The sequence below is a fragment of the Mizuhopecten yessoensis genome, unplaced genomic scaffold, assembly GCF_002113885.1.
Source record: "Mizuhopecten yessoensis strain PY_sf001 unplaced genomic scaffold, ASM211388v2 scaffold10871, whole genome shotgun sequence".
NCBI lineage: Eukaryota > Metazoa > Mollusca > Bivalvia > Pectinida > Pectinidae > Mizuhopecten > Mizuhopecten yessoensis.
In genome coordinates this window covers 233833-250591 of record NW_018408763.1, presented here as the reverse complement: position 1 = coordinate 250591, position 16759 = coordinate 233833, and the positions used below count along the sequence as shown (strand labels likewise).

The 16759-nt window shown below is 34.5% G+C and overlaps 2 protein-coding genes across 2 annotated transcripts in view; one reads left to right on the top strand and one right to left on the bottom strand.

Annotated features, from left to right (window-relative positions):
* The window catches only part of LOC110463181, a 494021-nt gene that overhangs the window by 317963 nt on the left and 159299 nt on the right, over window positions 1–16759 (bottom strand). The gene's annotated exons all lie outside the window — the stretch shown is intronic.
* Window positions 8102–16759, top strand: part of LOC110463184 (uracil-DNA glycosylase-like) — a 62476-nt gene continuing 53818 nt past the window's right edge. The window contains exon 1 of the mRNA XM_021517578.1: window positions 8102–8232. The gene's annotated coding sequence lies outside the window, so the exon portion shown is untranslated. The remainder of the gene's footprint in view (window positions 8233–16759) is intronic.

Sequence of the window (16759 nt, the reverse complement as noted above, 5' to 3'; positions counted from 1 at the left end):
CTATATCAAGATCATGGATTACTAAACTGTGACCACGTGTTAGTAAACTGGGATCACAGATTACTAAACAAAGATCATGGATTACTAAACCGAGATCATAATGATTACTACATCAAGATCATGGATTACTAAACTGTGACCACGTGTTAGTAAACTGGGATCACAGATTACTAAACTGAGATCATAGATTACTACACCAAGATCACAGATTACTAAACTGAGATCACGGATTACTAAACTGAGATCATGGATTACTAAACTGAGATCACAGATTATTAAAATGAGATCATGGATTTCTAAACTGAGATCACAGATTACTAAAATGAGATCATGGATTACTACATCAAGATCATGGATTACTAAACTGTGACCACGTGTTAGTAAACTGGGACCACGTGTTACTAAACTGAGATCACATATTATTACACCAAGATCACAGATGACTAAACTGAGATCACGGATTACTAAACAAAGATTATGGATTACTAAACCGAGATGATTGATTACTACATCAAGATCATGGATTATTAAAATGTGACCACGTGTTAGTAAACTGGAATCACAAATTACTAAACTGAGATCACAGATTACTACACCAATATCACAGATGACTAAACTGAGATCATGGAATACTAAACCGAGAACACGGATTACTAAACTGAGATTACAGATAACTAAAATGATATCATGGATTACTAAACCCAGATCAAGGATTACTACACCAAGATCATGGATAACTAAACTGGGATCACAAATTAATAAACCAACTGAGATCACAAATTACTTAACTGAGATCAAGGATTGCTTAATCGAGATCACGGATTACTAAACTGAGATCACGGATTACTTTACTGAGATCACAGATTACTAAACCGAGATTACTTAAATTGTATTGTATTATTTGTTTGTGTTGGCTTGTCAATAAATGTCAATAAACTACTGCAATGCGAGTTTATAAAGGTTTTTTTCCAGTGATAAGTCGACGGCCAGCTTGAGAAAAACAGTTAAACTACAATCATCTATGTGTCATTCCCAAAACTTATCAATATTATGACCTGTCTTTGTCAGTCGTCTGGGAACATTGTACAAATACAGCTTAAACTGAAATACTATTAAAGAGATTTAATTGGAATCTTACTGACATTACCCTGACTGAATGTTGTTATTTATCCGGGCAATCAGATATCCAAGATGGCCACTCTGGACTCTGATTTGCTGATAATTTTTTGACATTTTATTTTACAAAATGGTCTTACTTCTTGGGCCAATCCAAAATATTCAAAATGTCCGATACGGGGCCCTGATGACAAAATTGATGTCGTTAGATGTTGTTAGATTGCGATTAATTGGCTAAGGTGTAAATCGGGCCTGTTGTTCTGGTGGCGACTTGAACCAAAGCAGCTATTTCGATTAGTGATACATAATCTTTCTTAACGATAAATTGCCTGTCGAGTAAATACTATTTAAACTGTTTAATAAATGTTACAATTACAATGGCCCATGTCTCGTTACACGGTGCCGCATTTGAGCTGGCTCCAATCTCTTGCTTTTACAAGACACAACTCGCTTCTCTCCATGCTGATCCTGAGACAGCACTGCTGCATCTGTTATTATATTTGATGCATCTGTATCAAGAATGAAAATTCCCTCCCCAAGCGGATACGCCAGTATCGGGGATGACAGAATTCCAGAAATAATACATGTATCATAAATTTACATATTATAAACCATGCCACTGCGCCAAAAGAGATAACTGTGGCCATCAAGGTTAAAGCATGAAAGGCGCACACGGAAAGAGTAAACAGAAACCGAGTTTACAAAATGGCAAACGTTTCGCTTCGGATACTGATGAGGAAATACTCGCCAAAAGGGCTATATATGTGCCACAAAACACACAAAAGTCGAACAGACGAGCGGCAAACATGCTGAGGACGTATTTAAAAAAAGTCTTTGTTTTTATTATAAAAGACTCAAAGGGGTAATAAATTCGCCAAATACTGTTTTCAGTGTTGACATTTGACTTTTGATCGTTTGACATGATTTAAGTGAATTTTTGAACTGTTGAGATATTCGGCATTGTTAATATAATATTGCAAATATAGCCATATTCACTATATCTATGAAAGTGACGGGGTTTCCCAGACTTAAAAAAAAAAATCAATACTTTCCCATCCAAGGACCAACTTTTGAATAAACTTTTTGATTCCGTGATGTAATATGCAAAAACAAATCGTATGCCAGAAAAGTGGTCCTCCTTTGGGAAAGTGCTCAAAATAATGATAAAAAAGGTTGATCAAGTTTCTAAAAACTGCGACAGATGTTTCTTGGGTTAAAACAGTTTGTATTTCCGTATATATCTATGTCCGATTTAGCCTAATGTGTAACGCAGTTAGCTGGTGACACGAAGAAGTGAACGGTGTAGGTTCGAACCCATGTTCCGATTTTTTTTTTTAAATATTTAGGCATGTGATCATTTTCCTTGAATTAAGTGATAAATATTTTGCAAATCAGTGGAACATTTTATTGACATTTTGATAACATACCTTTTGATTTATCTTCTATGGAATCATGTCAACAAATTTCTGTACGCGTGTACATTACAGCTACACTTTGTAGTAAAGACATCATTTTAAAATGATATTTATGAATTGTTTTACCCTCCAATTGGCATTAGTATTTTTGATGCCGAAATACAAAATATATGGGATTGTTGCTTCAGAATAAAAAAAAAGGCAAAGCAAAATAAATGAACTGTTATTATCGCAAAGATATTTCCGAACATGCGGGAAAATTCATCGTCAAGGACACTCTCATTTGTTTTAAATGCAGAGAGATTTCAGAGAGATTTTTATTATCACTCAGGCACACTATTGTGTGCAACAGGAAGTCAATATAAAGTACAATATTACAATGATATGGTTGACCGTAAAGCACTCATCTTACTAACTATGCAAGCGTAAACTAATATAGTGGAAAATATTACACTCCTCATACAATGATAAACACCATAGCAGGAAGACTGCAGCACAAAGTAAGGAGCGCAATACACGTGTAAGACATGATATTCGAAAACTATATGTAATTTTACCATTCCAAAGTGCAAGAAGAACAAAATACAGATGTGTGCTTTTTAAGAAAACAGTTAACGGCATGACGTAGGCAATAGTAATGGAAATTAAATGCTTTCAAACTTGTTGGTAATGTTTGTACCATCTTATGTTTCATACAGCATAACGCGAAATATGCAGTTGGCCGAGTCTTTATCGTGAAACGCGTGTATTAATAAGAGCGTAGCTCTCGGGCGCCCGAGCAAAGCTCTTTAATGGTAACACATGCATGCGTAAACAGAGTTGCTTCCCCTTTCTACACCTTGCCTTAAAAAACTTCGTCCGGAAGTCGACGTCAGTGGGGAATTAGGAAGTGTATTCTTGAAGCAAAGACAATGGTTCCCACCAATACATGAACATATTCATATAGTGAAAACAATGCCCATGTTTTATTACTTATTTATTTAGGTTTAGTATTTTATTGCAATATAATTACAAAAGGATTGGACACAAGTTATTGCAACTTATAAACGCCCTTTCCATAATTGTTTACAACATATAAATATAATGCAATTTCTAATAATACATAAATTAATTTACAACAAACACATACTTTTAGTCTGACTCATTTCATGATTAAAACTATAGATTTAGATAACACACTTATAACAATGTTATATAACAAACTTATCAAGCTTATAACAATGTTGACCCAGTTGGACTATAAACACATTCATTACGCACTACAAATTGTTCATCTCAATCCTGAAAAACTTTCCTCTTCCGTAACCACGCAGATCCTCTTCTTTTCCGTAGTCTTTCATCTTAATAATACCAGCTGGGCCAACAATGTTACCTTAGCAGTTGAATAAGTAATATCACAATACTACAGTAACATCGGATAATGAAATTAAAACAATTAAATATATAGCGTTGTGCACTTTTCTTTAAAATCTTTTGCTAGATTTAATGAAGTTATGAACGTATAAAAAGACTTCCGAATTTGTGTCAAGCGACAAATCTTCATTTCCAAATGAAAGCAAATCTAAATCACATGGTACCTCTAAACTCAAATCATTTCCTCGCTGAAAAAGTATGTTTCTTTCAATACTATAACGGCGACATTGAAAGAAAAAGTGATAAACATTTTCACAAATATGTCCACAAATACAGCTAGGGGTTTCCACAAGGTTCACACGGAGTAAGTCATAATTTAGAGAACTGCAACGGTGTCTAAGCTTCGTGTGAATAACATTTAACCTACGGTCGCCATTACAAAAGTACGAAAGAGGAATAAATTGATCGTTGGGTTTCAGGGAATTTTTAAAGATATTCAATAAAGCTGATGACCTAATAGAGTTATCGAGGGTATTCCAACAGCGAAGGGTTGACGGTAAAAAAGAAGAGTTTGTTGTCTAGGTAAAAACTAATATACATTCTGAGTGAAAACAATCTATCACATACATTTTGATACTAGAAGGCATGAAAAATCGTTCAGAGATTATCATACTTTGACGTCGCAAGCACGTTACACTCCATCGGCCTTCATCGGTTATTTCCGGAAGGAAAAAAAATAACCGGAAAATCTTGGAACTGATAGCCGTTGCATTCATCTCTTTGTCGTTGCTTCATGACTTTTTAATTTCAGTTTTTGCCACCGGCACAGAAAGTAAAAACGCGGATGTTTTCTGAAGATCCTTTTTGTCATCAACCAGGTTCTGTTAAAATTTCTACCGGGAGATATTTTCAAAAAGAGCCGCATTAAACCAATAGGTCAACGTGAACATTTATTTTTCATCGTCTAAAATTTCATCAGCTTTTGATTTCGATTTGTTGTGTATATGAACGAAACAATTAACATTTTTGAAAGTCTGATTATAGTCTTTACATAATTTATGAATGCATCACCACTCATAAAAGAAACAATGGATAATTCATTTATGTCGAAATCAACAATAATTGTCGACACAACGAACCCGAGTTCAACGCCATTTTTCAGCAACGTATCACTTTTTCACAACGCATGCCGATTTATAACTAGTTACAGACAGAAATTGTTTAATTTTATTTGGCATTATTACCTGTCAAACCTCAGTGACAGTTACAAAACTTGAAATTCAATCCGGTGTTTCAGGATGGACCAGGAATTCAGACTATATATCGATATAACGACAATCTCAGTTACACCAAAGTATTACAATGTTTTCTTTTTTTAATTTCATTTTTTTAACTAACATCTCTATACATTTACTTTTATAAACTTATCGTCAAATATGTAATATGCACTTTTTTTCTAAAGCAATTTCAAAACAGGTTTCCCCCAACTTATTTCAATCATTCTTTTTGTGACCTGCCGGAAGCACGCAGAGGATTTAATTCTTAATGTGGGAGGAAGCCGGGGTATCCGGAGAAAACCCGCGTGGTCGGGCAGGTAACCGGGATTGAATCTGGCCATCTTGGTGAAGACGAGCGCGCTATCCACTGCTCCACCCGACCCATCATATACGTTACGCACAAGAACAAATATCTACTTTAGCTTTGAAAATGGCGTCATTGATGCAAAAATCATATTGCGAATACATTTTTACCAATCATCAATTCAACGATACAAAATAATCTACATACGGGAGATCGGGGCAAGTTCGGCCACCCCTGTTTGTTTTTGAGCTAATATTTACAACTTTAAAGATCTTAGCAGTTTAGTTGGCTGGGCATTCACACGAAAAAATGGCGAGGAAAACTCTAATTTAAAATGACTAAACAGGAGAAAATCACTTTTGAGAGGGTAGAAAGAAAATCATGATCTCGCTTCTAGTTATGCGAACTTTCTGTAAATGGAATTGCTATTTTTTACGGCCAAAAGTGTAACACACTGACAGCTTCAAATGACATACATAAAAGCCAAGCCAAGCACTCACTACCATATTGCTGTACGATAGGAATTTATTGAAATATCAATTTGGCCCCGGACAGTTTCGGCCAATGATACCGTGGCAAGTTCGGCCCATGTAACACATAAAAAGTCGTAAAATTGGCGGTAAAATCTGACGTTGTATGCTTTATAACGTCATAATTAAGCTGATTCCAATGGGGCCGAATTTACCCAAATGCCTGTCCGAACTTATCCCATGGCGGGGCTCGCTCGGCCATCCGATCATCCGATAGGGAAAATTAAATATTGTTCAAAAACGGACATGCTGCCATATTTTCCCAAAACGGACTTTAAAAAAGGGTCGAATTTGCCCCGATCTCCCCTATTGTTATGTCGGTCTTAGTCTCATTAGAGTTTATGCTTGATTGTTATCCCTCGACTAGCCGACTTTAAATAAATGGTATCGATCTTACCTCATTATGAAAGCAGTATTACCTCATTCTGAATCAGTAAATATCAGCGATCAACAAAAGCTTCGCTCTTTAAAGGCTTTGCCTTTTCATATTAGCCATGGCCTTATATTCGTCTGTTTACAATAATCTATTCTTAGACACGGAATCCCATAGAGCTACATGTACCTGTATACAAATACACGGCTGAACGCGCGCACTTACTTTGGGGAAATAGGCATAGCAACCCGCCATTGCTCTTTCTATAAATACGGACAACGTAGTACAGACCTTCATAACACAAAAGAAAAGAAAAGTGTCTTTTATCTAGATATTTTAGTTGTAAGCTGTAAATTGCATGTTGGCTGGGCAACGTGTAGTGTAAAATAAACATAAAAGCGAACATAAGTTATGTGATGTTCTTCATTTCAGCGCATTTGACACTAAAATATGTCTTTAAATAACTGTCTCGGATAACAATTTGAATGCTTCGTCAAATCTTAAAAGTTATTTTCCGTCGGGGGGCTTCGCTCCCCTGAGCCCCCCACCAGGGCCCTGCCCTGGACTCGCTTACACATATCGATGGGCCTAGCTACACCCCTGTCTGAAGACACATTTGAACTCTTCCAATTCAAAGGATGGAATAGTTCATTATGAAATTTCAGGGGTGAATGAGTGAAGGTATAGGAATAATCCTTTTCTATGATCTGGTTGATTTTCTGGCAGTATTATGCATCATCTTACTCCTACGTATTTCTCCCTAACCTGACACATATGTGAGCAGCATACATGTTTTAGGGGTTTAGTTCGACTTTCGGTAAAATGACACCCCCAATATTTATATATACTATATAATCATGGGTTGGGGTCATTTTCAGAGTAATTTTACATGTTTTACCGGTTTAGATCGACTTACATTAGGCCCTATCTTTGTCTTATCTGTTCCAGACTTTTCAGAGGATCGTTTATCATGTTCATGTTGCTATCACATGGACCTACAGCTATATTTGGACCTAAACTAAGACAAATAAATGACACCCCCAATGATTATAGATACGAAACATTGGGGTGTCCTTTCTACCGATCTAAATCCCTAAAACATGTAAAATTACTCTGAACACCTTAGTTTAGGTCCACATCTATTTAAACAATAACTGGTTGTCTGGATGTAATTATTGTTGATATAATTACATGTGGCCTCTGGCAAATCTACCATAAAACCCTAGCGTATTTTTTATATTTACATATTTTTTCTTTTTTAAGACATATTCCTACAAAAACCATTTGCCCTGCCTCAAAATACATTTCAGGCGGCCATTTTGTTTGTTTACATATTCCTACACCTGAAACAGCCAGTTTTAATTATAGTCGAGCAGTTGTAGTTATAGCCTATATAATTACACTTGCCATCTAACACTGTTGTAATGGGACGGTGCGGGGGCAAATGTAAATATAGCTGTAACAAATGCCCAGGTCCCTGTGGTATAAATGTACGTGGTATGAAAGACACCCCCGTTTAAAAAAAATCTGTTTAACAGGCAGGTTAGAAAATTAAGAGTCCAGTATGAATTGTAAGACAAGATCTTGAGAAAACATGTCACCGAAAATGTTCCTTTGTCAAGACTTTAGAGGGTTTTTTAAACAGACTATAGACTTTATTGAATCTGCGACAAAGACATGTTAAAATTAGATTACGTAAGGGTCGAATGCGTCTAATGAATATTCATGATTTAGGGATGTCATATCCGACCTAGTATCTAATATACATCCTTTTTCTGACGAATTCAGTGTGGTGAAGACGTGTTGAGCGGACGAGCATAAAAACCTGAAGATTGTCAAAACAAAGGTGTAAAATCATCAACAAGTAAGTAGATATGATAAAATATGTAAACTGATTCGTAGTTTGTATACATTTAATCAAAACAAACGACACCTTATGATCAAATCCACTATAAATGCTATCTGTGTTGTCTGTTGGCAGGGACGCCATGATCGTGACAAACGACACTTTTAATTATGATCAATTCCTCTATAAATGCTATCTGTGTTGTCTGTAATCATGTATGTTTAATCATGACGTTATTGGTTGGTATTATACCCTTCCCTGACCGCTATCATTCGTGGTGTTTTGCCCGAGTATCACGTTCTGCCGTCAAAAAACCCATAAATGAGATAATACGTAGGATAGAAGCCATTTTAAGAAAAAAAGTAGTTTCACTATAACTTTTTAGAACTGAAAGCGAAAGTGAAGTCTGGGATTACCAATGGCAAGTCATAGTGAGAATAGGTCCTGACTAATATTAGAAATATGTTTAAAATTCTTAATCAATGTTCTAATATTCATATATTAAACATATGTTTCTAATAAAATAGATGTTTTTAATATATTATTAACTCATTTTCTAACATTACTGAATAAAGGTGTGTTGTGGCGTACATGCCAAAATTTTCCGTTGCACAATAGTGAGATCAGTTGAAATTTTAGTGAGTTGTGGTAAAACAAAACGAGATTTTTTTAGGAAGTGCTAAATTAGTGACACATTTAAAACAAAAATAATACTGCATTTAGCATAGTATTATCTTATTTTTTTCTGTAGGGAGGGAGAAAAAAATAATATTTAAAATTTCGAGAATATTTTATCTTCGTTTGATACATTAATTATCAAAATAATAGCAATAACCTCAATTTTCATCTTTCATGAATCTTACTGTGAATAGATTTGCCTCATTGTGTAAAAACGATATAATTCCGGACTTAGTACAAGTATCCGGTTTCGATTTTATAGGTGTAAGGTACATTCCTTTTCGGTAAACCATGTATTTGGTTTTCAATTTTATAATGATCAATCAGGTCTTATGTTGCTGTTAAACATTTATACCAACTGTCATCACAGATTAATTAGCAGCTACCCCCACTCTTGACTGAGGATCCTTGATTTAATTGCTTAAGAGTTGACACAGTTAGAGGCATTTCATTCATCGCCAGTCAGAGTTGAACGGTAACAACAGGTCTACCCCAGGGCACGTAGTATTAATATTAATACCCGGCCTCCTCTGGCCTGGCCGGGTATTAAGTCGATACCATGCTTTGTAATGGAGTAAGCCCGGTGTGAATCACAGAAATCGAAATCTGAATTGACCGCCATGTTGGAAAGTTCGTCTCTTTGCCGATATAGGTCAGGCGTCTTTATCAGGGTTCTCCCCAGGCCATTTAGCCGATACGGATCCGTATCAGCTTCAGATAAAAATCCTCCCTGTCGTATCGGCTCAATAGACGAATCAACACTTCGCTAAATGATGATGAAAGCGGCCCCGCGATTATTTTTTTTCGGTTAAAAATCGTAGCCTCGTTCTGGTCACGATGTTAACATTATTGTCGTCGTATTTCCTGATTCTTTGGTATCATTTTATAGAGCATTTTTAGCTTACCTGCCCGAAGCTTATGCCATTGCGCGTCGTCCGTCGTCCGTCCGTCATTTTTCCTTTCCTTTAAAACACTCCTTGTCCTGAACCGCTCAGCAGATTTGGACTAAATTTAGTCTGGAGCATCCGTAGGCCAAGGGGACTCTATTTGGTATAAACGGTGGGTGTGCCCCCCCCCTGGGGGTAGAGAGGTGGGGTCAAATAGGGGAAACAGAGGTAAAACCTAATACCTTTAAAATTATTCTTCTACCATAGGGATTAATCCTATATTCCCCTATTTTCCCTCCAACACATGAATAGTGTGCTAACGCCTAATTTCTGTTTTATGGTTAATAATAAAATCTGATTTTGTCCATGATATGGAAAAAAAAAAAGAAGCTATAAAGCCAAACACTGTTTTCAACGTTTACATGTGACTTTTTGATCGCTTGACATGATTTAAGCTACAGTTTCCCTTAAGTTACAGGAAAGTTGGTGTGAGTACAGAATTCATGCTTGAGCATGAGAACGGTTCATGAATACGGGCTCCGGTCCTATTAGCATTGTTCATTGATGTCTTTATTTGTTTTCTTTGTTAAATTTTCACCAAGATTTTATCGATTTAAAGTTCTATTTCACCACAAGTTCTCTCGAACTGAATTTTAAAAGAAGCGTGAGAAAGATAGCACTATCGTCGAAAAGGCTTGTAATTGATTTAGTCTTGTTGTAGTGCATCCGAATATGATTCCTATCAACTAAAATTAAAAACCGAACCAGGTACAAAACCTGTTTCTGAACACCAGCTCTGATACAAACAAAGAGGGACCTCATTGGCTGATTTTCATCCCGGTGTCTTATTTTAAAATGCAATAAAATGTTCAATAATATATGTCGGGTGAGGTTATGTTAACAGAATTATTTGATAACAATATAAACGAAAACAAAGGTATCGGTTACATGCGTTTATCATATGTTACTCAGATATGAGTGATGAGGTCAGTGATACAAATACAAACGCAAATGAAATAGAGTTCAGTTTAACCGGGATTATTCATCATCAATTTTTATCATGTCGGTGCAATGATAGGACCAATAAATCTATATCAATTATAAAATTATTGATTTTCAAGTTTTCATGGAAAATAACTTATCTGCATTTTGTAAGATTTAATGTCTAATGCCCTTATGCTATTGTAACGATTCAGTCAAGGTTCCACCTATATGTACCCTAATCTAGCTACACGTACTCCATTGTCCAGCTGTGATTTGACGGAAGCAGACGTCCAACAGCTACTAGTAACTTACCAACAGCTACTAGTAACTAACCAACATGTACAGCTACTAGTAACTAACCAACAGCGACTAATAACTAACCAACAGCTACTAGTAACTAACCAACAGCGACTAGTATCTAACCAACAGCGACTAGTAACTAACCAACAGCTACTAGTAACTAACCAACATCTCCTAGTAACTAACCAACAGCTACTAGTAACTAACCAACAGCTACTAGTAACTAACCTTTCAACACGTTTGTTTTTACACCGTCAACAGGTTATCAGCATTCATGACATGATATCAGTTTGATTGTTTATTGTAGCTGTTTATATACTTATAGTGATTGTGTTTGATGCAGTTTGCTTTACGCTGTATTTCTACATTCGTTGCGGAACACTATATGTATTGCTCTGTGACATCTTCTTTGACAACTTCATTTGTTGTTTGATATCCATAAAACGTGTAACGGACTCAATTAAATCTGGTATGAGAGAAAACCTATAAAGACTTTACCTGTTGTCTAATCCCTTTGTTTTGGAAGAATCAAATATTTGGAATTGAAAGCTTGTTACAGACTCCAAGGAAAATTAGGCAAGTTCATTGTTTTTTTTTCATTTCCGATAAAAGTCAAGGTCAGCGTTATCTTATACTTGTAGATTGGTATTTGGTATTGTTTGATCGAGCGCCTTTGTTGGTGACTGGAATTTTGTAGTAAAAAACAAGATTATACCTAAATTGTTAATGATTCCATTGTCAACTTTTGATTAAAATGGTTTACAGAGCTTTGATATCTTTTTTCATATAAATTATATTCATCTGCCCAATGGTCACTTCACCTGCTTTAAAGGTCAAAGGAACAAAATGTTTCAAATTCTTTCTGAGATAGCAATGAGATAAAAGTCATGACCTTAATCTTTCGTTAGCTTCATCACAGCTTCTCTCAAAGGTAGGGTCAACGCCTATGGAGATTTAACATTAGCGTCGGCTCCCGCTTGGAATTTCAAAACAAGACAAAAACAAAATTTTCAGAATTAATTTTATGACAAATGGGACCTCATTGACGTACACCTCTGTGGGTGTTAAAGGTGCGGTAATGCAATTCCTCCTAGAGCATTTAAATGACCCAATTACCTTAAAATTTGATCATCATCGTGTGCAATATATTCCAACTGTTATTTTGATACCAAATATTACACTATTTCAAGTAAGAATTGTTCTCTTTATTGAATATTAAAGCAGAAAAGTATGTGAAATTTCATTACTAATGAGAAAATATCTTTTTTTTGACACGTTAATTTATATAGTTCTAAAACGAGTCTATTTTTCATACTTGCTTGAAAGTTGGCTACTTATAATAACTTTCAACTTGATGACATTGACCTTCGTTCAAGGTCACAAAATCAAATTTGCTTGATTAAAATGTTTGTATGGGGAGTCGGACAAGGATATTTTGCCTTGCTTTATTTGTTTAGAGTTAACGATATTAAACAATGTAATTTGCCTTCATATTTTGATTAGTGAATGGGAAATAGGCAAAAGAAAATTATAACTAGAACTGTAAGCCAAAAGTATATAGGTCACTAATATACTTCTTGTACTCCCTTCCATTGACAAATATTCTTACATACCAAATCTTGTTAGCCCAGATGAACCAGTTTTACTGAAATCGTCCTAGAACCTAAGAAAGAGTTGTCAAGACAAAGATTTTTAACAAAGGGCCTTAACTCCTTAAAGATAGTCGGAATGAAAAAATACTACCCTGATGCACGACATCAGGGGGTAATTACCATATCTGTAAACTTTCATTGAAATCGGCTCAGTAGTTATTGAGGCAGACAGAGGGTTTTATTTCAACAAAGGGTCATAACTCCTCTTTAAGGGTCGGAATGAAAACGTACTGTTGGAAGCACAAAACTTCTAAAAAATAACGTATTCAAAATTCCTAAATTCCTACAAAATAACATGGTTATCAATAGTTTTAACAATATCCATTGGGCATTCCTCACTAAATGATTACAGTAATACTAACTAGAACCAAAAGCTACCAAGCTTATAGAACTATTTATTTATTCATTTGAAACTATACCTACCTAAATCAAGCGCCCCTTTTTCATACAGAATTGACACTTCTTCCTTATTTAGTGAATCAGCAGCATTTGGGTGGTTTCCTTTGCCTTGAATCTTCAAATTCTTCATTTTGGCACTAAGCTCATCACGAGAATGTTTGAATTTAATATCGGTCAAAATATTGACGTCGTAGCGTTTCTCCTGTAGGTAACGGGTAATGCTGGATTGTAAACACCTCAGACTTGATGGTTCGTACTCAGATTTATCGTTTTTTCTGACTTTTATGAATAACCTGGCCATGTAATCCGCCAACTGAACCGAGTCAATAGATTCTGGAGAACCCCCACTCATTTTGAGACATCAGATAATCCGTGAACATTTTGATTTCGGATTGCGTTTTTCTCGCAGTATTTCTGTTGCTCATGAAAGATGAGGAAATGTATCCTTGTTCCTCCTTGTTCCACGAAAGCTTCTGTATCGTTAGTAGCATGATTAAATCGCCCATTTGCATCCATTACACGTTTCGTCTCCTTTTCCAGGATTAATTCATTTAGTTCAAAAATCAGCGGAAACGGAAAAATCCGGAAATTTAGGAGGGGGTGTGATATCACTTTTCTAGGGGGTGTGATATCACTTTCAAGGGGGTGCGATATCACTCCAAGGGATGTGATATCACCCGGGCTGATATCAACTTGTGGACATTTTAGACTTATCACACATACAAAAAGGGTGTTATTATTAGTAAACATATGATAATACCCAATACTACCCCATACGACCCAGTTTTGAACCAAATACTTCTTTATTGCTGTGAAATATCACCTTTGTAAACGTTGTTTTACTTCCATCTGCCATATTTTATCGGGAAATATGCGATTTGGTACAGAAAAAATCACCGAAATACCGTGACTAGGGGTTCGACGATTTACAGAAACGGGCAGGAACGGGCAGAAATCTATTAATTATTATATATACATTAATGAATATATATATATTAGATACATTTAAGTATCATTATCGGTTATAAGATATATTTGATATATTTGATAAAAGGATTGTAATTACATGATCGGGGCAGAATCGGACTAAATTATATATATATATATATTTATGTTATTACATCTTTTTTATCGGGTACAAGATACGTCATTTGATAAAAGGATTGCAACGAATTAAAAGTATTGTATTGATATGGATCGGGCAAGAACGGGCGACGATTTACAGGAACGGACAGAACGGGGAAGGATCGGACTTACTTATATATATTTATTGTATATATTTAATTATCCTTATCGGGTATAAGGTATATTTGATAAAAGAATTGCAATTACAGGAACGGGGCAGGATCGGATTAAATATATATATATATATATAAATTGTCAGGCCGAGGTTCAAATATATGTCTCTGTTTTATTCTATAAAAAAGGTTTGTTCAGAGAATTATATATTACATATATAATAAATATGTATCTGGGTTATTTTCTCATTTATATATATGACATTCATTGTTATTGCGATGGCATAACACCTGAAACATCGGAAATGACATTATGATAAATAACTTCATAACTTATACTCAACTCTTGATAAATAGCATGAATATATTTTGAGTGAATTAATTGGTGTTAATGTGTAGATTACAATCCCATCACGTCTACGATCTTAAAAAAAAGAAAATACGCAATTTTCCAACTAGAAAAAGGGACATCAATCTGAAAATTAAATATTATTCTATATGTAAATATAAGTTAATTGAAAGACGTGTTTTACGTAAATAAATATTTAAATCCATATGTTGGATTGTTAGGCCTTATCTGTTTTAGAAAAACAATACTGTATATTAATTGTATATGTAAAGAAGAAGAAAACATGGTGAAACGTGAAAGTTTCATTTTTTTTCAAAGGCCGATGTGGTCAAAACTGATTATCTAATTCCGTAATAGTAGACAATAGACTTCTTGTTCCAATGTTCAAGCTGGTTTTAGGAAAGGCTACTCTACAACTGAAAATATATTTATCCTTCATGCTTTAATACCTATATACTTTTCAAAAAGTAAAAAGCTAATCTGTTCATACATTGATTTCAGAAAAGCGTTTGATACTGTTTGTAGGGTAGGTTTATGAAAGAAATTATTAAAGGATAATATCACAGGAAAGATATTTAATGCTATAATTAATCTGTATGCAAACACTAAATCTTGCGTAAAAACTAGCGATGGTATGACTGATTTTTTCACATGTCACGTCGGGGTAAAACAAGGTGAAAATCTCTCCCCATTTTTGTTCTCAATATATTTAAATGATTTAGAAGAACTTTTCATGCAAAGTAATGTTGACCAATTCCAGTATATTGATAATTTATTTCAAGAACGCATGGGTATATTTGTTAAATTATTTATTCTGCTATATGCAGATGACACAGTTGTTATGTCAGAAACAGCTAAAGGTCTACAGAATGCTTTCCGTGAATTTGAAACTTACTGTACTATTTGGAAACTTAAAGTTAATCTCAATAAAACTTAAGTTGTTATCTTTGAAAAAAGTAAAAGTAATTGCACAAAATATTCGTTTTACTCTTTTTGGTGAAGAGTTGCAAACACATGACAGCTACTAGTTTCTAGGACTGCTGTTTCATTATAATGGCAGTTTCTGTAAAGCAAGAAAAAAACTTGTTGAACAGGCTCAAAATGCAATATATGCATTATATAAAACAAATAAGAAATATTATTTTACCAATTGACCTACAATTAAAATTGTTTGATGTATTTATATCCCCAATCCTTTTGTACTCCTCAGAAATTTTGGGGTTTGAAAATACCAATATGATTGAGAAATTACATGTACAGTTTTGAAAAAGAATTTTAAACATACGTAGCTCCACAGCAAATATAATGGTATATGGTGAAACGGGTAGGAACCCTCTGAATATTGAAATTAAATCTAGAATGATAATGTTTTGGTATAAACTAATTACAGGTGAAAATAAATTGTGTAGTATAATGTACTTGTAAGCTTATGCTGAATTTACATGAACATGATTTCGCTGATTTGAAATGGATCTCATATATCAAGAATCTATTCAATTGCACGGGACAAAGTTTATGTTTAAAATTAGATATTGTACACGGAATTGGATAAAGTCCGTGGTTATGCATTCATATAACTTGATGTTTTTTAAGACTTAAATTTGTTTAAATAAATTCGACGAGTATTTAGTAAGAGTAGATTTACTTTTCACAGCCATGTATCTTTAGTATATATTGGAACAAATCTATATTTATACATATTATATCGATAGTTGTTGTTACTAAAAAAAATCCGTAGAATGTTCATGTACGTCAATACGTTTATAACGTTCATTGCATAATAAAATTATTTAAATATTTGTTCTAATTTGGTTGACTATAACTAATTTTGGGGAAATCCTCTATTTGCCAATTCTATTCAAAATGTATCTCCGTTTTCGTCGTCATTGCATAACCAATATATATATATAGTCAAGTCAAGTCAAGTCAATTTTGTTTATTATAGTGTCATATATCACAATTACATCGTACAATTATATAGTTACACAGTATAAAAACATATAGTTACATAACAGTGATCAGTCATCTTAATGTAAAAATATATAGACCGTATCATAA